Source organism: Pyxicephalus adspersus, chromosome 2 (genome assembly GCF_032062135.1).
Source record: "Pyxicephalus adspersus chromosome 2, UCB_Pads_2.0, whole genome shotgun sequence".
In the NCBI taxonomy this organism is placed as follows: domain Eukaryota; kingdom Metazoa; phylum Chordata; class Amphibia; order Anura; family Pyxicephalidae; genus Pyxicephalus; species Pyxicephalus adspersus.
In genome coordinates this window covers 10,296,597-10,323,105 of record NC_092859.1, presented here as the reverse complement: position 1 = coordinate 10,323,105, position 26,509 = coordinate 10,296,597, and the positions used below count along the sequence as shown (strand labels likewise).

The 26,509-nt window shown below is 35.8% G+C and overlaps 1 pseudogene; it reads right to left on the bottom strand.

The window, feature by feature from the left end:
* Positions 1 to 455: 455 nt before the first annotated feature.
* LOC140322834 (uncharacterized) overlaps positions 456 to 26,509 on the bottom strand; it is a 317,266-nt pseudogene continuing 291,212 nt past the window's right edge.

Here is a 26,509-nt window from a genome sequence, read left to right as displayed (position 1 = left end):
ATAGTTCAGTGTTTAATTTATTTCAAAGTAGGCCTACACATGCACACTTGTTGTAACAGGTAAAATTAAAAAAATATTAAAACTTTTAAAAGTTTATAAACTGTGTCATGTTTTGCGGCTCCAGACTATTTTTCTTTAGTGGAAGAGGAGGCAAAATAGCTCTTTTGATAGTAAAGGTTGCTGACCCCTGCCCTAAGGGAAGGCCTATGCCATCATTTATTTGATATCAAGCTGAAAAGTTCAACAGAATATTCTCAGAAGTCCATATAACTACAAGTATAGGGATAGCTTGGGGAAGCAACTTTTCCTAGTATGTCCTAAATAAATTGCCATACCATAGTAAAACTGTAATAGCAAAAAAGAAAAGAGAAGAGAGCTGTTTTTTAGGCAATGTGTACTTATACTGCAATAAATTATCATAAATGCAACAATTTTTAGAATGTACAGGTGCTTAATTGTGTTCTTTACCCATTGTATCATCATGGGTATAGTCAGACCGATAAACTATACAAATAAAGCCCTGGCTCAGACAGAACAAAAGTCCCCTGGTGGCTGGCTGCGGACACGTTGTTCTTCCCACATCAATATACACAAGTAAGTTCAATGCCAACGAGAACAACTTCTCCAAGAACTCCTGGAATGGATCACATTGTATGTAGAAATGTAGGCTTGTATAGAAGAATTGACAACACAAAGTTTCCATTTACTGTAAAGCAAACATCAGCAGTTTCAGTTCTTCACATAAAAAAGTATGTTTTATACCCCCTAAATTTTTATCACAACTTGGCTTATTCGTTAAAACATGGATAAAATTTATTTTGCAAAAAAATTGCCTACTAGCCTACTAAAAGTCTTTTCACATAGCCTCCTCAACTGTGTGAATTATCTTGTGCTTCGCAAGATAAGACCTTGATGAGAACCATTTTCCACATTCAAAGCATTCAAATGAGTTTTCTCCAGTGTGTCTTCTGGTGGGCAACACAATTAGAATGTTTTGAGAAACATTTGCCACACTGTCCACATTTATATGGTTTCTCTCCTGTGTGAACCTTTTCGTGTTCAGTAAGACTAGAATGGTGTGAGAAGCACTTGTCACATACTGAACATTTAAATGGTTTCTCTCCTGTGTGAATTCTCATGTGAATAGCAAGATGAGAAGGCTGTGAAAAGCACTTACCACATATAGAACATTTATACAGTTTCTCTCCTGTGTGCATCTTCTGGTGGGTAATAAGGTGAGAACTTTGTGAGAAACATTTGCCACACCATCCACAAATAAATGGCTTCTCTCCCGTGTGAACCCTCTGATGTATAGTAAGATTTGAACTTTGTGAGAAGCACTTGTCACATTCTGGACAATTATATGGTTTCTCTCCTGTGTGTGTCTTCTTGTGGGTAAAAAAATTAGACCGATTTGAGAAACATTTGCCACACTGTCCACATTTATATGGTTTCTCTCCTGTGTGAACCTTCTGATGTTCGGTAAGATTAGAGCTTTTCGAGAAGCACTTGTCACATACTAAACATTTAAAAGGTTTCTCTCCTGTGTGAACCCTCTGGTGTGCAGAAAGATTAGAGCTTTTGGAGAAGCACTTGTCACATAGCAAACATTTAAATGGTTTCTCCCCTGTATGAACCATCTGGTGAGCAAGGAGTCTTGACATAAAAGTAAAAGTTTTCTGGCAGTCGGAGCATTGGTACAGCTTGTCTCCCACTTGACTCATCTTGTGTAGATGAAGATCGGCTTCGCTATATAAAACGTTTCCACACGAGGGAACGAAGTAAGAATTAACAAGCTTTTTCTTCACCTATTGAAAAAATAAATTAGGTAAATAATTGTTCATAACATTATTAACTGACAAATCAGATATTAGATTATTGCCATTTATATATCTTAATTACACCCTTCACCGCTCACAGAAAATGTATGTAATGACTGGAGACATGACTTTTTTTGATTTTATATATTTAACCTAGAGAGTAATGGTTTTTTGGTTCTGTGACAATTTTCGCATTCTTCTTAAAGTAATAACATAAAAAAATAACATACAAAATAACTTTCTGAATCAGATAAGTGTCTTCCTAATTACCTTTTATATTATTTTGACAAAGAAACTACATGTCTAAAGTGTAAATGTCTGGTTTTGATGGAAAGATGAAGTTATGGAACATTTCAAATTCTTTCTCACTTCCAGGCAAATTGCTCAATTCCATTGTAGAAGTCAATTAATGCTTTTTCACATCTGCAAATAACCATAATGTATTCAGAATAATTTAGGGTGCAGTGATAACTGAAAACCACTTTAACTTACATTTACTCCCTAAATTATTTTCAGTTTACTTGTATGTAACTAAACCCCAAAAGAAAAAAATAATACATTAAAGCTTATTTGTGGTAGAGTTGGGGCTGAATTAGTTTACTCTTTTTAGTTTTCCATTACATTTTTTTTATAGGCGATTCTGCGCACAACATTCATCTATCCTTTCCTCATAATCCCTATCCAAAATAATAATTTATATATATGAAAATTAACAGAGTTTAGACACATAGGCATCCTCTGCGCCAGCACCCCACTGCTGTGAAGCCTGCACTTTGGTTGTTTTTTGAACACAGTACACAAGTTCTGTATTTTATGCGTTACGTAACAAATGTTGGCAGAAGGATTATTGGCTTTTCATTGCTCCAACCTAGCATTACAGGTCTTCATTTGCAAATGCCTATTTGAGTACTCCCCAGACTGGGTTGTTAAATGGTCATGATCCCTGTAAAAAAAAAAAAACAAAAAAAAAAAAAAAAAAAAAAAAACAAACTTTTTTTAGTATTTATGAACATAACCCACCTACTCAAATATTAGAACAAGTAAAGCATCCAGACCGAATTTGATAAAATGATTTACAAAAGAACGTTCTCCAAATATCTGTAAAACAAAGATACCTACGAATGAAACCTCATTAGGGAATGCGCAATCTTTCATTCCACAATACCCAGCAATCCTTGAATTTCCTGTCCTATGACAATCACTTGTTTTTCTCAGTTATACAAAACATGCCAGAGCAAAAGCAAAAATGGACACAGAGAAAAGAGCTACCTCAATGAGCCATAATGAGACAGACGCTAAGGTCAGCACACTTCACAGGGCAGACTATGATAGCCGGAAAGCAGTCTATCCTCACCCCAACAGTAAGAAGGACCTCATTTTAGAAAAAGTTCAGAGCAGGTTGGAGAAAAATATGGAGTTCTGCATTCCAAAAAACAATAAAGGAAACCATGATCGGATCTGAAAAAACAGAGAGAAGGCCTCACTTAATGAGCTGGAACATTGCATCGCCAAAAACGTAAGTAAACCTAATATTGTTTTATATGGGGTACTAATAAGTGATGAGGTTGGGTGATGGAGTGGGATGTTCTTCTTGTAACCTCCCTAGGGGTTAATTTCTTTCCAGTATTATATGTCTAAAAGCAGTACATTGCTTTTCATGAAAATTTATTTTACAGTATAATATAAAAGTATGAGTATAATAAAGTTTGAAAATTAGTATAAATTAAAAATTTTTTTTGCATGTATTGCATTCAATACAGTTATTTTGTATTAAATGCAATACAAATTTTTTTTTAAATTTCCCGCCCCGCTAGCAACGTACACACGCACCGACGTCACCAGGAACTCCCCGGTGACTCATCAGGTGCAGAAGCCGGCCGGAGGAAGAAGAACGAACACAGAGATCGCAGCGATGGACGGCGCGAGACACCGGCGGATTAGGTAAGGCTGTATTTACTAACCTTCCATAGGTTTACCCACCCCGAGTGTGACTCGGGGTTACCGCTTTTAGCAACTTTTCTCTACCCCGAGTCACACTTGGGGTTACTGCTAGGGAGGTTAAAAAGGAGAAAATAGTCTGCTAGAAAGGATCCAGAAAAAGAAGCAGAGGGAGCGGAGGGCAACCCTGAAGAGGAAGGTAGGACATTACCATATACCCAAGCTTGCAAATGTGCCAAGAACATACAATTGTTTACTAAATTTTTTATACTGCGGAGCCGATTGCCAATTCCCCATCCACGCCACCCAAAGCATAGGTAAGATAAGGACACTGTGTTCCTCATCTGTGGATCCTTATTCGTGTATGTACCTAGAAGGTAGAGACAGAGGTGAACAATGGTAGCATGTATTATGTAATTTACTTTTGTTATGCACATGTTTTTTTCCCAGATAGTGAAGCAGCCGCTGATGTGCAAATTATTTGTGAAAGTGAGCAGAAAACCTTTTGAGCCAGACACATCAGGACAGTACAAATCAGAGACAGTACAAAGCATATCAGAAGTGCTGAGGGCTGCAGGTTGTGAGCTGATAGCATTGAAGACATACCGTGTTTCCCCAATTATAAGCCATCCCCATTAAATAAGCCAACCCCCGATTTTTGATAAAATAATTAAAATAAGGCACTCACCCGTGAATAAGACATCCTCTGATATTCGATCCTTTGTGTGCCTCCTCGATGCTGGCTGCAGTGTGTGTCTTCTCCTGGCTGCAGTGCAGAGTGAAACTGAAAGTAACAAGCCGGCATTCTGCACCAAGAAGCAAGCTGCTGATCCCTGCCCTAACAAAGTACCGGTAAGTGAACAGAAGGGGACAATCAATGGCATAGAGTGATCAGAATATGAATGGCACATGAGTGATCAGAAGGGAAATATGAATGGCACATGAGTGATCAGAAGGGGAATACGGTATGAATGGCACATGAGTGATCAGAAGGGCAATATGGTATGAATGGCACATGAGTGATCAGAAGGGGACAATCAATGGCACATGAGTGATCATGAATGATTTTCAATAATAAATGTGTGCTGTAGTCTGGAATGTGTACTGTAGTGGAAAAATAAGACATCCCCCTGAAAATAAGACCTAGGGCATATTTTGGCATTTCAAAAAATATAAGACAGTGCCTTATAATAGGGGAAACAGGGTAGGTACAATAAAGCTGGTTTGATAAAAATCATTATATAGATTTTATTTTTTTGAATTTGTATTTTTTAACCTGGTGTATTTTTTGTTTACTTTTTGTATATAAAAGGTAAATATATGCATCTTGTATTGCATACATGGTAAAATCAAGGTAACATTTACAGAACAATGAACCAGAAGACACGAAAGTGGGAACAGAACAGCATCGAAAAGTGACGCAGAAGGAGGACAGAAAAAAAGCAGTGACCATTGTTATTATAAATCCTGGGTTTTGGTTAGGTTAGTGTGGGTGAAAATTACTGCACTGGCAAAAGTGTATTTCATATTTTTTTCTGTTTTGTTATTGCTATTCTTCAGTAGTTATTTGAGGAACAAACTAAAGCATGCAAAAGACACTCAAAGGCTTAGCTATAGCTATAAGGCAGCTTCTTGTAACTCTTTAACCTCCCTGGTGGTATTCCTGAGTGTGGCTCGGAGCAATTTTCCATACCAGAGAATTTACCAAGTATTTACTACATATTTCCCTCATTCCAGCAGCCTCCTCCAGCAATGTCTGGCATCTGAATCCCCGGCATGTGAATGTTGGGTATCGCGAGGCCAAGGGATCCAGATGATGGCGGGGCGTCTGCTCACGAGTCTTAGGCTGGAGTGCAGGACTGTTAGGCAGGAAATTTAAAAAAAAAAAAGGGGATTTTTAAATGTACCACTTTTACATTTTTAAAATCCTCAATAATCATACTGCCAGGGAGGTTAATGATCAAGACAAATTCTGCAGTTGTTTCTTTCTGAATATCAAAGCACAGCTTGCTCCAGAATTTGATGAATGTCTAGGCTCCACAAAGATACAGTAACTGACACCACACTGCCCAATAATATGTTAAGACAAACATCTGTCCTAATTGCATTTATTAAAAAAATGTACATGTTCTGAATTACATACTAATTCAACTTAAGAACAAACCTAAAGTCTCTATCTTGTATGTAACCCGGGACTACCTGTATAATAAAAATATTAAAACAGTGGAAAATATAAAGAAAAAGCTAAATGAAAACACTGACTACTCAAAGCGGTTACATAGGTACATACAAAGTAGTGAAAGATCATCTCCATGATGAAACAAAAAAAGAGAAAGTTTAGATCCTGCTTAGTGCAAGCAAAAAGTCAAAGCAGAAAAATATTTCTATTCTTAAGGATCGGGCATTCTAACAGAATGGAACCCATTAAAAACACTGCTCATACCTGTGCATGTGAAGAAAAAGGACAGTGATTGGGATAAAGAGGGAGAAAGGGAAAAATTGCAGGTCCACAAGGAAAGAGTGAAATTCACAGTGTTTATTGACCCTCATCACAATGCAATTTTACTTTTTAACAGTAAAGATAGAACAAATTATTTGCAATGGATAGGATCTGGAACTTCTACCCTCCTGAAAGGAAACAAAACTTTTCTGGGGTTTAATAGTAATAATGGAAAGGAGATGATTCCTGGCATTTAATATACTCATCCTCTAAATACATTTTGATTGTTACAAATTTAATCCTAGGAGTTAGAAGTCCTAATGATCACGTCAAACTGTTACAATTAACCCTTAACATGCACACCTGGAAGTACCCCTCAGATTGAGAAAGGCAAAGCTAAAAAGAAAAAGTGGCGAAAATAGAAAAGGTTCTAAATCCATCAGCAATGGATTTTATAGTGTCCATCAAATTAAGCAGAGAAAAGAAGACAATCCTTTGCTCCCAAGTCATAAACTATGGCCAGCATAGCAGTAAAATAACAGTAACATAACCGTAAAAATAGGATACTTAGTTAACAAGATGTTAAATACAGAAGCCTTTCAATCCAGAATGCTGATTTGGCGGTTGACCAAAATGTGAACATTTAATGGATCTCAGAAAATAGTTATGAGTAGCAGTGTTTGGGAAAGTAGTTGGAGCTGACAAAAAGTCCAGGTTTTAGATGTTCTAATTGGAAGTCTGAATTTTTTCAATTCCAATCAGAGCCTTAGTCTTCAAGCATGCATATACAAAGATCAATCACAGGCAGCCATTGGCATTCCTTCCTGACAATTTATAAGTGATTTATAAAGGGCTGAGGTCTGTGCAGTCCTCTTTAATAGACACAGCAGCACATTTGTGGTCCTCTGCTGGTCAGAAAATAAAACTTCAAAGCTAGCTAATAAAAGTATACAATAATAATGGCATTGCTAATTTGCACAAAAATCATTACAGACATAATGCAGCAGTTTATAGAAATGTTTATAAAACACACACAAGTTATATTCTATTTCCAAGGTGAGGTTTCCTGCTGCAAAGCATGGAAATTTCAAAATAGAAAGTCTTAAACATTGCAACAGTTATCTAGTGAAACATTTTCAAGGCCTCATTCGCTCTTGCTACAAATTAGGGAATTTGTAGGTAGAAAAAAAATACATAAGTCACATCAGAGCAATTATTCCAGTCACACGCAGGAAATGTTCAGGAAATGTTTGCTAATAAAGTTGGGCAGTTGTTCTTATCTGTCATGAGCTGCACAAGCAGTGAGGTAGGTGATCACTAATAGCAACATAAATCTGAGATGTGAGATTACTGAGGGTGCGGGTCAATGCTTACTGTGCAGGAGAAGCAGAATATAGCAGAACACATACCATCAACTAAGTTTGACTATTGATGTGTTTGAAAATGTCATGATCAGGTCAAAATAAGACCGGCAATGGAAGTGGGCCCCAAGGGAGATCAGCAGCTACTAGTGGTTCCTTATTTTATACTAAACCTCTTGGGTCTGGATCAAGAATTCATCAAAATATAGTTAGCAGTAGGGCAGCACCGGCACCACTACTAAGCACACCATCCCTGTGGTAGCAGACAGATGGAGCTCCCATTATACATGTTTATACAAGGTACTAAGGGCAGATTACTCCCAGTCCAGTTTTGCTACTTTTGAACTGGAGGGCCCATTCATCATCCCAGTCACAGGAGGGAGATAAAGACAGTGAATGTGATGTGAATCTGTGTAGACAGGATTACTCTGCTTCTCCTTCAACATTCATAAGAAGCCCTCTTCTATTTTCAGGCATCTTTCTTGTTTCTCAGGAAATGGGGACAAATGGTTTGTTTATGGGGTAGAGGAGCTGTGGGATGATGTACAGCAGGTATTCAATTCAGAAGAGCTACAAAAGAGAAGTGTGGGGGAAGAAAAGTGTTACTACTGGCACAATTTCTGTTCACTGTCATCTGTTTATTTCCATGTTAGAAGTGACCCTGGATTTGATGCAGCTGGGGGGAGAAGAGGAAGACTCTAATTTGTTGCCTTCCAACTGTAGAAATGTTAGAAGGCTGTGGGATTATTATGAGAAGAAACCACAAAAGCAGAAGGTAGAGAGAGGTGGCCTTCATTAAGGGCAAGAAGAATTGTCAGGTATGGCACCAGGAAGTGACACAGGTCATTACCAGTCTACCAGTCTAGCAGACATTTATGTGGTCACACTGAGAATAAACAAGGATGGATGAAGGAAAACAGAAGAGATTCATCTTTCCACCTTGGCAAATATGGCAAATTGTATGCTGGCTTGTTTTGGCAGTGGTAAGTATATTGTTGATAACAATATACTCCCCCCCCCCCCCCCCCCCCCGCCCCATCTTTTCTAAGAGTATAATTATTTCCTTCAGAGCTGCTTGTTCTTCTGGTTGCCACTCTGAAACTGACCCTATACGTGACTAGTGACAGTATAATACCAGCTACAAACTTAAAGGACAAGTGAGGATTTATATTCAGCTGAAAAAAAAATTAAATTGTGTGAATTAGGAATATAGGGAAGCAGGAGCTATAACAATTACGTAATATAACAAATCAATATAGTTTTATTTATATTGTACTGGTCGCTGGAAGTATACTAACTATACTGAGAGTATTTCTGTGTCTTTGCCTCAATTTAGGTATTCTTTATAATAATATTAATTACACTATTTTCCCAATTGACATTGCCAGGTGGAAAAGAAAACATTTGGAAGAGAGATGTAAACTGAAGATAACATTATGAAGAGGCATCATGATCTGTAGTTACACCCTGCTTACAGGGCAACTTCTCTCAGTTTAAATCTAGTCATTGATATCAGGTATTGTTTGCTTTTTAAGGAATCTATCTGTTTATTAGATTTAACATTCAGCACAGGCCATAATCTTCATTGCTTTTGTCTCAGTGAAATCCATGTTTGTTTTATGGCTGTTATTGCATATAGGTTTATACACCTAAAAACAAAACGTTCACACAGTAGGGTGACTAACTAGCCTTCTTTTCCTGATGGATAAAACTATATGTACTGATACAGAGTATGGAACCTTTTTAAACAAAAAAAAAGGTATTTTAAAAGTTTAATGCTTGATTGAGGATTACATTTTTTTTTTGGTTTTTATTACCAAAGGTAAAAGGAAACTGTTGTACTTTGAGAATAGGAACCCATAGAATAAGGCTTGGATACACTTTCTAGATATTAGTGCTTGTTTGTTGTGTTGCACTTTGCACAACAGCTCTAATTGACTGATTTTCACACAAAGAAATTTTAAAAACAATTGATACATTTCTAATTTTAATATGTCTTTTCTGTATTTTGATGCTGGATCAAAGGTTATTTAAAGTGTTTTTCAAATCTATGTGTGACTTATTTGGTTTTAAAATTTGAAAGAAAGATTTCTGGAGATCCATTTTAAACATTAATATTAAATACATACATTTTTGGTGAAAATGTGAAATTGCATATTGAAATTTGATCTAATTGTATGTAGTTAACTGCTTTAACAGTAAACAAAAAAAGAGGAAACACTGAAATACATTTGCAAAGTGAAGAAAGTATAACACAACACAATTGTGCAGCTGTACAAAGTATAAATACCTGGAAATGTATAGCATAGAGATGACTCTGTAATACCTTGTTCTCCTGGCCTGTATATCATTCTAGCAACTAACCGAGCTGTGTCTTAGCTTACAATACAATGTGCCACTATTCCTCAACATGAAGGTAGAGTCTACCTAAGAAAAGGGTGTATTTCTAATAACTGTATTGGAAATATTGTGTATCTGTGGGAGGAGGAGAAGAAGAGGAGGGGGGAAAGCCAGGGATTTGAGGGGCAACCAGAGTTAAATTTAAAAACACAACATTTTATTGTTACAACAACATAATTTAAAAGATTAAGAGCTGTGTCTCTATAAATGAATCATAGGCTAACATACACCCACTGGTTTTGGAAAAAAAAAAATAGCAATATCGTTTAGTATCATACTAGGTTAGCGATGGTGGTAAGGTGTCCCACCCGACACATTTCGCCTGTACCGGGCTTCCTCGGGGGTAAGGGGAGACATGGTATTATTGCTGGGGCTTTTTACTGCATTAAGAGCCCTGTGATACTGAATTGCTACTTGTTAGTGATTTGATAGTGAGACCGATATCAATGCCCCCTTTTGCACGGCTGCCTGCAGCTCACCCACATACCACATCTAAAATATACGTCCATTATTGATATCGGTCTCACTATCAAATCACCAACCTAGTTTGATACTAAATGATATTGCTATTTTTTTCAAAACTAGTGGTTATATGTTAGGCTAGGATTCATTTATAGAGACACAGCTCTTAATCTTTTAAATTATGTTGTTGGAACAATAAAATGTTGTGTTTTTAAGTTTAACTCTGGTTGCCTCTCAAAAGCCTGGCTTTCCCTCCCCCCCTCTTCCTCCCACAAATAAACGATATGTAATCACAGGCTGGGCAAACAGGAGTCCACTCCTGCTTGATTATCCATTGGGGCTTTTCTTTCAGGTGGAACAAACTAACAAACAACTGTATTGGACAGTATGACTGTTCTTTGCCGCCACTTAGCATCCTAATTATTAGCATTTTTTACAGTCTGGAAATATAAAATACAACCTAAAAATAATCAACATGAAAACCAGTTCAGAAAATACCAACAGAGGACAGAATCATTTCAATATTAATGGAAAGGATCAACAGATACTTAGTGGCATTTTCCCTAGGATCACTTTGTTTCCTCTGAATACTATAACACATAGATTGCATGGCTTCATTAACCCCCCTAGCGTTCTAATTGTCAGTTTTTTGATGCAAAAAGTGATCCTATTTTTTTTGCATAGAAATTTTTTTTAATATTGTGGGCCTGTAATTCTTAAGATTAATTCCCGGGTACAATAATTATATTTATTATAATCATAAATTATAATATAATACATGATTATAAATAATACAATTAAAAAAAAATAATGAAATAATAGACAACAATGTAATCTTAAAATAAAATATAAAATTACAAATGTACTTTTATTTTTATTTCATGTTGTGTGGTGTTTTTGTACTGTAAAAACCATTTAAAAGAAGATTACAATAAGACTGGCAATGGAAGTGAGCCCCAAGGGAGATCAGCAGCTACTAGTGGTTCTTTATTTTATACTAAACCTCTTGGGTCTGGATCAAGAATTCATCAAAATATAGTTAGCAGTAGGGCAGCACCGGCACCACTACTAAGCACACCATCCCAGTGGTAGCAGACAGATGGAGCTCCCATTATACATGTTTATACAAGGTACTAAGGGCAGATTACTCCCAGTCCAGTTTTGCCACTTTTGGACAGGAGGGCCCATTCATCATCCCAGTCACAGAAGGGAGACAGTGAATCTGATGTGAATCTGTGTAGACAGGATTACTCTGCTTCTCCTTCAACACTCATAACAAGCACTCTTCTATTTTTAGACACTTTTCTTGTCTCAGAAAATGGGGACAAATGGTTTGTTTATGGGGTAGAGGAGCTTTGGGATGATGTACAGCCGGTATTTAATTCAGAGGAGCTACAAAAGACAAGTGTGGGGGAAGAAAAGTGTTACTAGATGTACAATTTCTATTCACTGTCTTGCTTCTGGAAAAAAGTATTATCAGTGATGTCATCCTGCTCATTTTTATGTTAGAAGTGTCACTGGATTTGATGAAGATACCTTCCAAGTGTAGACATGTTAGAAGGCTGAGGGATTATTACGAAAAGAACCCACCATAGTAGGAGGTAGAAAGAGGTGGTCTCTATTCAGGCAAAATGAAGAATTGTCGGATATGGTACCAGGAAGTGACACAGGTCACTAGCAGTCCACCAGTCTAGCAGACATGTATGTGGTCACACTGAGAATAAATAAGGATGGATGAAGAAGAACAGAAAGAACAGATTCATCTTTCCACCTTGGCAAATATGGCAAATTGTATGCTGGCTTGTCTTGGCAGTGATGAGTATATTGTTGATAACAGAAATTCAATTGCAGATATCCAATCTTGGATTGGTGATGTGTTTCAGCCACATGTTCCTGATGCTATGAAATAATTATACAACCGCCAACAACCCCACTTCAGCACCACACCCATCAACAGCACAAGTAGACATTAAGCTTTCAAAAAGATGGATACATGAGGTCTGGTGTGTGTACAGTAGTTCCCTATCATTGTTCACTAATGGAGAAGGGTACATTGGAGTGCTGCTTGCTCCCCTTTCCTCTGGCGAATGGTGTACTGGAGATTCCTCCCTGTATTGTTTAGCAACAAATCTAGATCCCAGCTCCTAAAGATATTAATAGAAGATCTAAAGACCAGTTCAGTATTTCTGACATAGGGAATATATTTGTTGATATGGATGTGTGTATCGTGTAATAATTTTAATGCTTTTTAATTGGAAGATCTTGCTCATTCAGTTGATAATGGCAATCTAAAGATTTCACTTTGTTAAAAGATTTTTTTTATAGTTTTTTATATCCTCTCTGTGTTTTTATAGACATTAGCAGAAGCTAGCATTTTAATCTGAAAACATTTGCAGATGCCTAGCTCTACAGAGTAAGCAGATGGGACCAGTAACGCAGGTCTGACCTAGCCCTTGGAGTGATACCTAGAATAGCTAACAATGGTTGGATGTAATAATGCAGTTCATGAAAACTTTAATCATTAGTGGGTATCAAGAACTGGTATCAGACATGTAGAAGTCTTTTGGACTGTGGCTTCAATAGTCACAGGACTTTATGCTCCTACCCCCTGCCCCATCTTATCTGGGAGTATAATTATTTCCTTTAGAGCGGCTTGTTCTTCTGGTTGCCAGTCTGAAACTAACCCTATACATGACTAGTGACAGTATAATACCAGCTACAAACTGAATCGATAACTGAGGCTTTATATTCTTCTGAAAAAAAAAGTGTGAATTAGGAATATAGGGAAACAGCATGCAGGAGCAATAACAATAATGTCATATAACAAATCTATATAATTTTATTTATATTGTACTGGTCACTGGAAGTATACTAACTATACTGAGAGTATTTCTGTGTCTTTGCCTCAATTTAGGTATCCTTTATAATAATATTAATTACACTATTTTCCGAATTGACATTTCCAGGTGGAAATGAAAACATTTGGAAGAGAGATGTAAAGTGAGGATAACTTCATGAAGAGGCATGGTGATCTGTAGTTACACTCTGCTTACAGGGCGACTTCTACCAATATACATGTGGTCATTGATATCAGGTGGTGTTTGATTTTTAAGAAATCTATCTGTTAATTAGGGTTAACTTTCATCACAGGCCATAATCTTCATTGCTTTTGTCTCAGTGAAATCCATGTGTGTTTTATGGCTGTTATTTCATACAGGTATATTATACACCTAAAAACAAAACGTTTACACAGTAGGGTGACTAACTATTGTTCTTTTCCTGAGGGATAAAACTATATGTACTGATACAGAATATGGAACCTTTTTAAACAAAAAAAAAGGTATTTTAAAAGTTTAATGGTTGATTGAGGATTCAATTTTTTTTTTTTTGCTTTTGATTACCAAAGGTAAAAGGAAACTGTTGTACTTTGAGAATAGGAAGCCCTAGAATAAGTCTTGTATACACTTTCTAGATATTAGTGCTTGTTTGTTATGTTATGTTCTCCTGGCCTGTATATTGTTCTAGCAACTAACCGAGCTGTGTCTTACCTTACAATAGAATGTGCCACTATTCCCCAACATGAAGGTATAGTCTATCTAAGAGAGGGGTGTGTGTCTAATAACTGTATTGAACATATCGTGTATCTGTGGGAGGAGGAGAAGAAGAGAAGGGAGGAAAAGCCAGGCATTTGAGGGGCAACCAGGGTTAAAATTAAAAACACACAATTTTATTGTCCCAACAACCCAATTTAAAAAATTAAGAGCTGTGTCTCTATAAATAAATCCTAGGCTAACATATAACCACTAGTTTTGCAAAAAAATAGCAATGTTGTTTAGTATCATACTCGGTTAGCGACAGTGGTAAGATGTCCCACGCGTTTCACCTGTACTGGGCTTCCTCAGGGGTAAGGGGAGACTTGGTATTATTGCTGGGGCTTTTTACCGCATTAAGAGCCTTGTGATACCGAATTGCTACTTGTAAGTGATTTGATAGTGAGACCGATATCAATGCCCCCTTTTGGACAGCTGCCTGCAGCTCACCCATATACCACAACTAAAATATACGTCCAATATTGATTTCGGTCTCACTATCAAATCACTAACCTAGTATGATACTAAACGATATTGCTATTTTTTTTGCAAACTAGTGGTTATATGTTAGTTTAGGATTAATTTATAGAGCCACAGCTCTTAATCTTTTAAATTATGTTGGAACAATAAAATGTTGTGTTTTTAAATTTAACTCTGGTTGCCCTTTAAAAGCCTGGCTTTCCCTCCCCCCTCTTCCTCCCACAAATACACGATATGTAATCACAGGCTGGGCAAACAGGAGTCCACTCCTCTTTGATTATCCATTGGGGCTTTTCTTTCAGGTGGAACAAACTAACAAACAATCGTATTGGACAGTATGACTGTACTTTGCCTCCACTAAGCGTTCTAATTAATAGCATTTTGTTACAGGGTGGCAATATAAAATACAACCTAAAAATAATCAACACAACAACCAGTTCACAAAATACCAACAACAGAGGACAGAATCATTTCAATATTAATGGAAAGAATCAACAGATACTTGTTGATGGCATTTTCCCTAGGATCACTTTGTTTTCCCTGAAAAATATACATTATAATAATATAACAGTTTGCATGGCTTCTTTTCTTCCATTTTTTGACATATAAGCTGTAATTTTTGATTTTCCTAAAATGCTAGTTTCTTGGCTATTATGCCAACCAAGTAGTTTCAATAATTTATTTTACTAGTGTGCCTAAGCATTGCAAATCATTGATAATGTTTTGATAAGACTATCATGACAGTGAGAGAAGTAGTATAAACCTGCAATAGAAAATGAATGGCATCCATGTCTCTCTGAAGATTCCTTGAGTAAAAACAGAAAAGGAGTTTGTGCACAGAATACTAAAATGTCACTACATGCCATATGTCACTAATGTCATAAATTTGCTCAGACTGTTCAGGATAAAGCAATGGATTGCACATGGTCTATTAGATACTTGATATGGCGGCACTTCTAAAGAAGGATAGAAGTTTGTGAGATCCTTGACTATAAGTGTTTTATTAATATGAATAAATGTGCCCTGTGATTTTTGCCATTGTATTTAACCTTGAACAAACACTGTTAACTATCAAAGGAAAGATTTTTGATTTTTAATTCAAACATAGATCCAATAATGGTTTAAACATGGCACCAATAATGGAAAATGTACAGCTCATGACAACCAAGACTAGAAAGCCCAACAACTTCCTTGTTATATTTAACAGCACCTGATAAAATAGGGTTCTCTCTTTCTCCAATGTAATTAAAATCATACTGTAACCCTCCAGAACAGTGAAAATGGATCACATGTCAGCCACCTGATCCAAACCCAATTTAGCATGCATTTCACTTGTTGAAGACTAAACTTTGGACAGAAAGGCCCACAAACCATATCCATCCCAGGTTTCATTACATTCTTTCCACATGAAGCATTAAAAGGGTGGGTTAGAGTTTAGCTAAATTTCAAGATATATAACAATTATATATATTGTCTGGTTCTTTTTAGAGGGTTCCCAAGTGGACAATCAGGGATGAAACAGTAAATCCTAATTAAGAAGATTTATGTTGCAACAGACAAGAATCAAAGGTTTAGCAGTTAAAAAAAGGAACTCTGACTAAAACAATGTAATAAATCAATATTCACAGGTATACGGGTCCCCTAAGGGAAGGCCTATGCCATCATTAATTTGTCATTACCCCCCCATAGCATTCTAATTCTGTCCATATTTTAATGCAAAACGTGTGTTTTTTTTTTGCATGGGAATTTTTTTTTTTTAGCAAAATATGTGCAATATTTTAGAAATTCAATAATAAACTTTAAAATAAAAAAAAACAAAAATCTGTTAAAAAAACAAAAATAGTGAAACATAATATAACGGTACAGTGGCATGTATGATATATATAGTTATATGAAGTTTTCTTTGTATTGGACTCAATACAGCTATTTTGTATTGAATCGAATACAAAATTTGAATTTCTCATCACTTCTCCTGCCTGCACATACGTCACCGGGAAACCCCGGAGATCGTCTCTTGTTTTGTTTTTTTTTAGGTTTTAGCCGTCCCCGAGTCACGCTCGGAATTACTCCTGGGGAGGTTAAGGTGAAAAATCCAATATTATAATTTTGAAAGTCCAATTAAAGGAAATAGTCCAGAAACAATTAATGAGGTGGTAGTGTCCCATAACTGACTTATGACGCCATAAGACATTATACTTTGTCTGTCTCTAGATGTTGTAGTGGGTTGCCATCTATTTAGCTTGTCAACAGCAGTTTGTCACAAGTTCCTCTTATCTGTCCCTTTACATCACATTGTCTGTAGAGATTCAGATATAAGCAATAGGTCACATTGTATGTAGAAATGTAGGCTTGTATAGAAGATTTACCAGCACATCAAGTTTCCATTTACTATAAAGCGATCAGCAGCTATATCAGTTCTTCAGATAAGTATGTTAGACTCTCTAAATTTTTATTCCAACATTGTTTATTCTTTAAAACATAACTAAAATGTATATTGGTTAAAATGTTTCTATTAACCTATTAAAAACCATTTCATGTAGCCTCCCCCAACTGTGTGAATTGTTGTGTGCCTGCAAGAGAAGATGTTGATGAGAGACATTTGCTACATTCAGACATCCAAATGGCATTTCTCATGTATGTCTGCTGTTGGGTAATAGGATTAGAATATTGTGAGAAACATTTGGCACAGTATACATTTTTAAATAGTTTCTCTCCTGTGTGAATTCTATGGTGGATAGCAAGGCTAGAACTTTGTAAAACAGCACTTAGCACATTCAGAACATTTATATGGTTTCTCTCCAGTGTATCTTCTGATGCGTCATAAGATTAGTACGTTGTGTGAAACATTTGCCACACTGTCCACATTTAAATGGTTTCTCTCCTGTGTGAATCTTCTGATGCTCAGTAAGATTAGAACCGTAGGAAAAGCACTTGTCACATACTGAACATTTAAATGGTTTCTCTCCTGTGTGAATTCTATGGTGGATAGCAAGAGTAGAACTTCGTGAAAAGCACTTGGCACATTCTAAACATTTATACGGTTTCTCTCCTGTGTGTTTCCTCTGGTGTGTAGTAAGATTAGAACCTTGTGAGAAACATTTATCACACTGTACACATTTAAATGGTTTGGTTCCGGTGTGAATCCTCTGGTGTTTAATAAGATTAGAACTGTGTGAGAAGCACATGTCACATTCTGAACATTTAAATGGTTTCTCTCCTGTGTGAATTCTCTGGTGAGCAAGGAGTCTTGACTTAAAAGTAAAAGGTTTCTGGCACTCGGAGCACTGGTACAGCTTGTCTACCACTTGACTCATCGTGGTTGGATGAAGATCTGCTTAGCTTTTGACTGTTTCAATGAACTCCTAAATAATGTGATTCTTTCACCTATTGAATAAAAACAAATAAATTGATAATTGTTCATAAAATTATTAATACATTAATTTAATAATAATAAACCATTTCCTTCACTGCCCACAGCAAAATTATGTAATGATTAGAGATACATGGCTTTTTAGAATAATTATTTAACCTGGAGACCTATGGCTTTTTGTTATTGTGAATATCTCATCATTATTCTTGAAGTAACTCACAAAATAACTCTTTCGGATCCATTTTTCAAAAAAAAAAAAAAAAATCTAATTGTCTTCACAATTACCTTTATATTATGATAAATAAACTAGGTGTCTACACAGTAAACATCCGTTTTTGTCAGAAAGCTGCCTGCTAGGTTATTGAAGTCACAGAAAATGTTAAACTCATTCACTTCAAGGCTGGTTGGGCATTTGGAGGTCAATTAATGTCTTTTCACATTTATAGTGATTATGGTACAGGGGTAATGACCATTTTCTTTAATGTACAATTACTCTCCAAATGATTTCCATTTTACCTGTATGTATCTAAACTTAATACATTGAAGCTTATTAGTGGTAGAGGTAGATAAATGGTAAAGTACGTATCCAATCCCCAGTGTAGCAGCCCAATGTGATATTTGGATGACAATATAGTTGTGGGGAGAGTACATTTTTTCTGAAATATCGGAGGCCGTTTCAAAAGCTTCAATTTTTTTCAAAATCTTGTTGCCCGTACATTATGCTAACCCAATGTTTTCAATATTTTTACTAACTAGTGTACAAAGGAATTGCAGATGATTGACAAATGTATTTGAGTCAGACTGTAGCATGTCAGTCAATGAAGTTTTACATAAACTTTAAAAAAAACAAACAAAAACAAGAAAAAATAAAAATAAAAAAGTGCTAGCAATGACCTCTTCTAATATAGATTATGAGCTCAATAAAGGCCATTTATTACAGGATATTAATATGTTACATACAATCAGCAATAGGAATTTAATAATGAGTTACAATATTTCATTTCATGAATTTGTCAAGAAATATAGAGTGGATATGCACATGCTTTGTTGGCACTTAGTACGTCAGTACCTCTAATGAAGACCTGAATATATGGGGGAGATCCTCGGCTTCATGCATTTTATAAATTTGATAAAGTTAATGACCTGAGATAATGCTCTAGGTTGTGCCCCTTTTGTCATTTTATTACCATTGAACAAACACTGCTAACTATCAAAATACTTTATGTCCCACAAGTTGATATAAAATGTCTGAGGGGTGGAAGGAGCCCCTGCCAATGGGTTGTTGGACAAATTTAACAGAAGTCCAGCACTCATTGGCCAGAATAACACTGTCAACAACCTAGACTAAAGGAGCTGACATTAGACACACATACAGAAAGTTTTTTGGACTGTGGTTTCATTTGTGACAGATCTCCCTTATCTGCAAATATATTTTTTGCCCCTCATTGAGAATATTAGGAAAGTGTGTGCAGTACCAACAGTTGAGTCAGAAAATATAATTACCGTATTTTCCGGCATTTGTATAAAAAAAAGGCTTTAGTTCCTCACATTTTTATGCAATCTTTTTGTTCAACCCACTGAATTAAAGCTGAAAGTCTGCAGTTCAGCTGCATCTGAGTTGTTTCATTGAAAATTAATTGTGGTAATGTACAGAAGAACATTAGAAAAAACATGTCTGTCCAAATATGTACCTAACTGTATTCTACATTTTATATACTATTCGTTTAGCTCATGTAGAGTTTAGTTCAGAATGAAGTTGGAAGAGGAGTATTTTGTAGAAACCAAGTATTAGAAATAGAATTGCAAATTTACAGAACAGTTAGAACCCTGACTAATCACCATTGTCTATGGGGGCAGAATATTGTAAATAAATGCTGTGCATTTTAAGGGTTGAAAAAACAAGCTATTCCCATTACAGTCTAGAAGACGTACCAAAGCATAGAAACATTTCAATAAAAAATTCAGATGTTGTTGAGAGTGTCTTACCTCACTTGATGGATTACTTAAAGTTGTATGGGTCTTGTTGTAAGGGTTATCAGAATTCTCAGGAATATAGACAATTATTGTCTATATTCCTGATTATCCCCCCCCCAATTATTGTCTATATTCCTGATAATTGTCTATAATAACAATATCTTTGTCAGTAAGGGTTAATAAGTGTATGAGTCTGACAGGTATATTAGAAATAAATGTTTCCAGTTATCCCTTATCCCATTTTTTCTCTTTTTGTGTGTAAAAGAAACAAATTAGGGAATTGTTTGTAATGACAGTTGGATTATATTTTTGTAAAATGTTAATTTTGTTATTAAAAAAAATAAAAAAATATAAAATAAAATAAAATGTGTTAAATTGAAATAAAACAGTTTATTTAATTTCTGTTGAATGTGAGCAAATATCACTTAACTCCCTAACAGCCTAAACTCCCTTAGTAAATTAACCCCCAATGTGTCCCTAGAATGGGTGCTACACGAGCTTTTCACAGATCAGTGTTTGTATCCTTTGATTAATGTCTTTCTGTATTATTTCATATCCATCCCAGGTTTCATTACATTCTTTCCACATGAAACATTAAAAAGGTGGGTTGGAGTTTAGTTAAATTTCAAGATATATAACAAATATATACATTGTCTGCTTCTTTATAGAGGGTTCCCAAGTGGACAATCAGGGATGAAACAGTAAATCCTAGTTAAGACCATTTAATGTTGCAACAGACAAGAATCAAAGCCTTAGCAGTTAAAAAAGGAACTCTGACTAAAACAAAGTAATACATCAATTTTTACAGGTATACGGGTCCCCTAAGGGAAGGCCTATGCCATCATTAATATGTCATTAACCCCCCCAGCATTCTAATTCTGTCCCTATTCTAATGCAAAAAGCATTACTGTTTTGTTTTTTTTGCATGGAAATTTATTTTACATTGTAGGCTATAATTCTTAGGCATAACTCAGCAAAATATGTGCAATATTTTATAAATTCAATATTAAACTTTAAATTAAAAAACCACAAAAATCTGTTAAAAAAAATAGTGAAACATAATATAACCGTATAGTGGCATGTATAATTTATATAGTTATATGAAATTTTCTTTGTATTGGACTCAATACATCTATTTTGTATTCAATCGAATACAAAATTTGAATTTCTCGCCACTCCTCCTGCCTTTACATATGTCACCGGGAAACCCTGGAGATCGTCTCTTGTTTTTTTTTTAGGTTTTAGCCGTCCCCGAGTCACACTCGGGATTACTCCTGGGGAGGTTAAGCAGAAAATCCAATATTATAATTTTGAAAGTCCAATTAAAGGAAATAGTCCAGAAACAATTAATGAGGTGGTGGTGTCCCATAATTGACTTATGACGCCAGAAGACATTATACTTTGTCTGTCTCTAGATGTTGTAGTGGGTTGCCATTTATTTAGCTTGTCAGCAGCAGTTTGCCTCAAGTTCCTCTTATCTGTCCCTTTATATCACATTGCCTGTAAAGATTCAGATATAAGCAATAGGTCACATTGTATGTAGAAATGTAGGCTTGTATAGAAGATTTACCAGCACATCAAGTTTCCATTTACTATAAAGCAATCAACAGCAATATCAGTTCTTCATATAAGCAAAGTATGTTAGACTCCCTAAATTTTTATTCCAACATTGTTTATTCTTTAAAACATAACTAAAATGTATATTGCTTAAAATTTTTCTATTAACCTACTAAAAACCATTTCATGTAGTCTCCCCCAACTGTGTGAATTGTTGTGTGCCTGCAAGAGAAGATGTTGATGAGAGACATTTGCTACATTCAGACATCCAAATGGCATTTCTCATGTATGTCTGTTAGGTAATAGGATTAGACCATTGTGAGAAACATTTGGCACACTATACATTTTTAAATAGTTTCTCTCCTGTGTGAATTCTATGGTGGATAGCAAGGCTAGAACTTTGTAAAACAGCACTTAGCACATTCAGAACATTTATATGGTTTCTCTCCAGTGTATCTTCTGATGCGTCATAAGATTAGTACGTTGTGTGAAACATTTGCCACACTGTCCACATTTAAATGGTTTCTCTCCTGTGTGAATCTTCTGATGCTCAGTAAGATTAGAACCGTAGGAAAAGCACTTGTCACATACTGAACATTTAAATGGTTTCTCTCCTGTGTGAATTCTATGGTGGATAGCAAGAGTAGAACTTCGTGAAAAGCACTTGGCACATTCTAAACATTTATACGGTTTCTCTCCTGTGTGTTTCCTCTGGTGTGTAGTAAGATTAGAACCTTGTGAGAAACATTTATCACACTGTACACATTTAAATGGTTTGGTTCCGGTGTGAATCCTCTGGTGTTTAATAAGATTAGAACTGTGTGAGAAGCACATGTCACATTCTGAACATTTAAATGGTTTCTCTCCTGTGTGAATTCTCTGGTGAGCAAGGAGTCTTGACTTAAAAGTAAAAGGTTTCTGGCACTCGGAGCACTGGTACAGCTTGTCTACCACTTGACTCATCGTGGTTGGATGAAGATCTGCTTAGCTTTTGACTGTTTCAATGAACTCCTAAATAATGTGATTCTTTCACCTATTGAATAAAAACAAATAAATTGATAATTGTTCATAAAATTATTAATACATTAATTTAATAATAATAAACCATTTCCTTCACTGCCCACAGCAAAATTATGTAATGATTAGAGATACATGGCTTTTTAGAATAATTATTTAACCTGGAGACCTATGGCTTTTTGTTATTGTGAATATCTCATCATTATTCTTGAAGTAACTCACAAAATAACTCTTTCGGATCCATTTTTCAAAAAAAAAAAAAAAAAATCTAATTGTCTTCACAATTACCTTTATATTATGATAAATAAACTAGGTGTCTACACAGTAAACATCCGTTTTTGTCAGAAAGCTGCCTGCTAGGTTATTGAAGTCACAGAAGATGCTAAACTCATTCACTTCAAGGCATGACTTGGTTGGCATTGCTGAATCCTGGCTTTGTTCTTCGCATGACTGGGCTGTCAATATTTCTGGGTATACTCTTGTTTCATAAAGACAGAGTTAAACGAAAGGGTGGTGGTGTCTGTCTGTTAGAAGTGATATGAAAGAACAAATTGCGGATGGAACAAATGATGAGTTTGAGGCAATATGGGAGTTGAATAACACAATAAATTATTGGAGTCAGCTATAGCCCCCCCAGTGCTAAGGAAGAAATAGAGAATCAACTACTAGCACAGATAGAAAAAGCAGCAAAAAGTGGAAGTGGAAGTTTTAATCATGGGAGATTCAACTACCCTGACAAGGACTCGAGTTATGGCACTACAGGAACAGCAAAAGGGAGGAAATTTGTGAATTTATTACAAGATAATTTTATGGTACAGTTTATAGAAGCCCCAACTAGAATGGATACTCTGCTGGATCTAGTTCTTTCTAACAATGCAGCGCTAATAACAAATGTGCATATAAAAGAGAATCTGGGTAGTAGTGACCATAATATGATTTAGTTTAATGTACACTGTAAACAGAAAGCAAAAAGAGGAAAGATAAAACATTTAATTTTAAGAGAGCAAATTTTCCATCTCTCTGTGACTTGGACTGGGAGACAATATTGTCCTCAAAGAATACTGAACAGAAATGGGAATGTTTTACTGTCTGTTCTACAAAAACACACTGTAAAATATAATCTAATAGGTAATAAGGTTTTAAGAGGCTAAAATCAAAACCTTTTGTGACTCACAGCTGATGTTACAAAAGCCATAAGGAACAAGAAAAGGGCATTTTAAAAATATAAAAATAAAGGATCACCTTCATCGTTTGAAAAGGTATTAAGAATATAACAAAAGATGTAAAAAGGAGATAAAAGTGCAAAACTTCAAAATGAAAGACAGATTGCAAAGGAAAGAACGTCAAACCCCCAATTTTTTAAATATATTAGCAAAAAGATCAGATCTGAGCATGTACGCCCCATAAAGGATGTTGCTGGGTTGGTAACTGGGGATAAAGAAAAGGCAGATCTACTAAACACTTTTTTTAGCTCTGTGTACACAAAGGAAAATGGCAGAGCTCATGTCCAAATTCATAATAGCAATGTCACTGCCTTAAATCACAATGTCTCAGAGTCACAATGGCTCAGATTTGATATGATTGAAAAACAGCTGGGAAAAATTATGGTTGACAAAGTGCCGGGACCTGATGGATTAAATCCACGTGTCCTCAAAGAGCTGAGCTCAGTTATTTCAAAGCCATTTCTAATTTTTAGAGACTCTTTAGTCATTGGCAAGGTATCAATAGACTGGCGTAAGGTTAATGTGGTTCCTATCTTTAAAAAGGAAAAGGTAGCAAAATCATTACCAGGTAACTACAGACTGGTTAGTTTAACGTCCATAGTTGGAAAGATCCTAGAGAGTTTGATAAAGAACCACATAGAGAAGTTTCTGCTAGAAAATAAAGTGATAGCCAGCATGGCTTCAAGAAAGACCAAGGTTGTCAAACAAATTTACTCTATTTATGAGGAAGTAAACAGGTAGACAGTGGATAGCAGTTAATATACTGTACTTGGACTTTGCTAAAGCATTTGACAAAGTACCCCACAGACAGTTAATATGCAAGTTAGGGTCAATAGGTTTAGAAAAGTCAATCTGTACATGGATAGAGAACTGGCTTAAAGACTGCATCCAGAGAGTTGTATTTAATGATTTATACTCTGAATGGTCTAAAGTTATTAGTGGTGTACCCCAGGGTTCAGTGTTGGGACCTTTACTGTTTAATATCTTTATAAATGATATAGAGTTTGGGATTAAAAGTACCATTTTTGTGTTTGCAGATGACACCAGACTATGTAATTGAATTAAGTCCATACAAGATGTACTGTTTGATTGGGTAGCCAAGTGGCAAATGACATTTAATAAAGATAAATGTAAAGTTATGCACTTGAGAGCTAACAACATGCATGCTTCATACAATCTAGGGGGAATTCATTTGGGGGAGTCAGATATGGAAAAGGATCTGGGGGTTCTGGTAGATCATAGACTTAATACCAGCATGCAATGCCAAGCTACAATATCTAAAGCTAGCAAAGTACTTTCTTGTATTAAAAAAGGAATAGACTGCAGAGATGGAGACATAATCCTGCCCCTGTACAAAGCAATGGTCAGACCACATCTTGAATATGCAGTCCCGTTTTGGGCACCAGTTCACAAAAAGGACATTGTGCAATTGGAAAGAGTGTAGAGAACGGTAACTAAACTAGTAAAAGGAATATGAAGAAAGATTAGCTGAACTGAATCTATTCTCCTTTGAGAAGAGACGTATAAGGGGGAGATATGATCACCCTGTATAAATATATAAATGATCCATATAGAGAACTCTCTTCCCCATTATTCACTATAAGATCATTACAAAAGGGCACTCTGGAGTCTGGAGGAAAAGAGGTTTAAGCTCTGAATACGGAAAGGATTCTTCACTGTAAGGTCTGTAAAAAATGTGGAATCAGCTTCCCCAGGAAGTAGTTTCAGCAACTACTATAGATTGCTTTAAGAAAAAGCTGGATGTTTTTTTCTAGAAGCACAGAATATAACTGGGGATTAAGGCTTTAAAGTGAAAAAAAAAAAACAGTGATAGTTGATTCAGGGAACATAGGGTTGCCTCATGGACTCAGAAAGGATTTTTTTCCCCCTGATGAAGCAAATTGTGCCAGGGTTTTTTTGCCTTCCTCTGGACCAACTATGTCTTATAGGGTTTTATATCTGGGATATCTCTATTTCCCTAGTGGTTGAACTTGATGTACTTATGTCTTGTTTCAACCTAACCTACTATGTAACTATATCGATATCTATAGTGTGCAATAACCCAAGTAAAGAGTTAGCAACCAGGAAGGACCCTAGATACCACATTATCCAAACCTTGATTTGCAAGTCAATTTGCCAGCTCTGATCAGACCACAGCAAAACTAGTTAGATAAATAGGTGGTGTAGGTGTTAGAATTCAGGAAGCAATGGAAAATGCATCGCAATTTACATTTATTCAAAATTAAATAGTATATTAGAAGAACCATTAAAGCAGTCAAATTAAGGAGGAGTAAATACTAAACAGGAAATTTGTGTTTTGTTTTCGGTTAAATGTTGTTTGCTTCTTTTGCTTATAATAGAATTCAGAAAGAAAACGTGTACTAGAGTGTAAACTTTTGAATTGAGTTTATTTTTGGTTAGTTTCACTACTACTCCTCAGTTGTAAGCAGAAGGGCAAATAATATATTTCAGGTATAGGGTAAGGTGTTGATGAAATGAGAAAAATAATTTTGATCCTCTTTGTAGAGTTTGGAAACAAAGCAGTTTGGGAGTTATTTGTTATAGTTAGGCGGTATACAGAGTATTGCGATTACCTTTTTGGCATTATCTAAAAGAAAGTGGTCTGGGTTTATGAATATTTTGGTGCACTTACACTACTGCATTGTCTTTGAAGGACACCATGGTGCCAGTAGTAGTTTATTGCTTTTTGTTGTTAGGACTGTAGAGCCTTGACTATTGTGTTCCATCACCGTTGTCTGGTTAGGTGTACACCTCTACTACTGTGGAGTGTTTGCTTTTATCCCTGTACCTTAATATTTCATTGTTCTTTTAGTGTCTCCTCTGTCCATTGTATTGTTTGTTTAACCACCTTGCCGT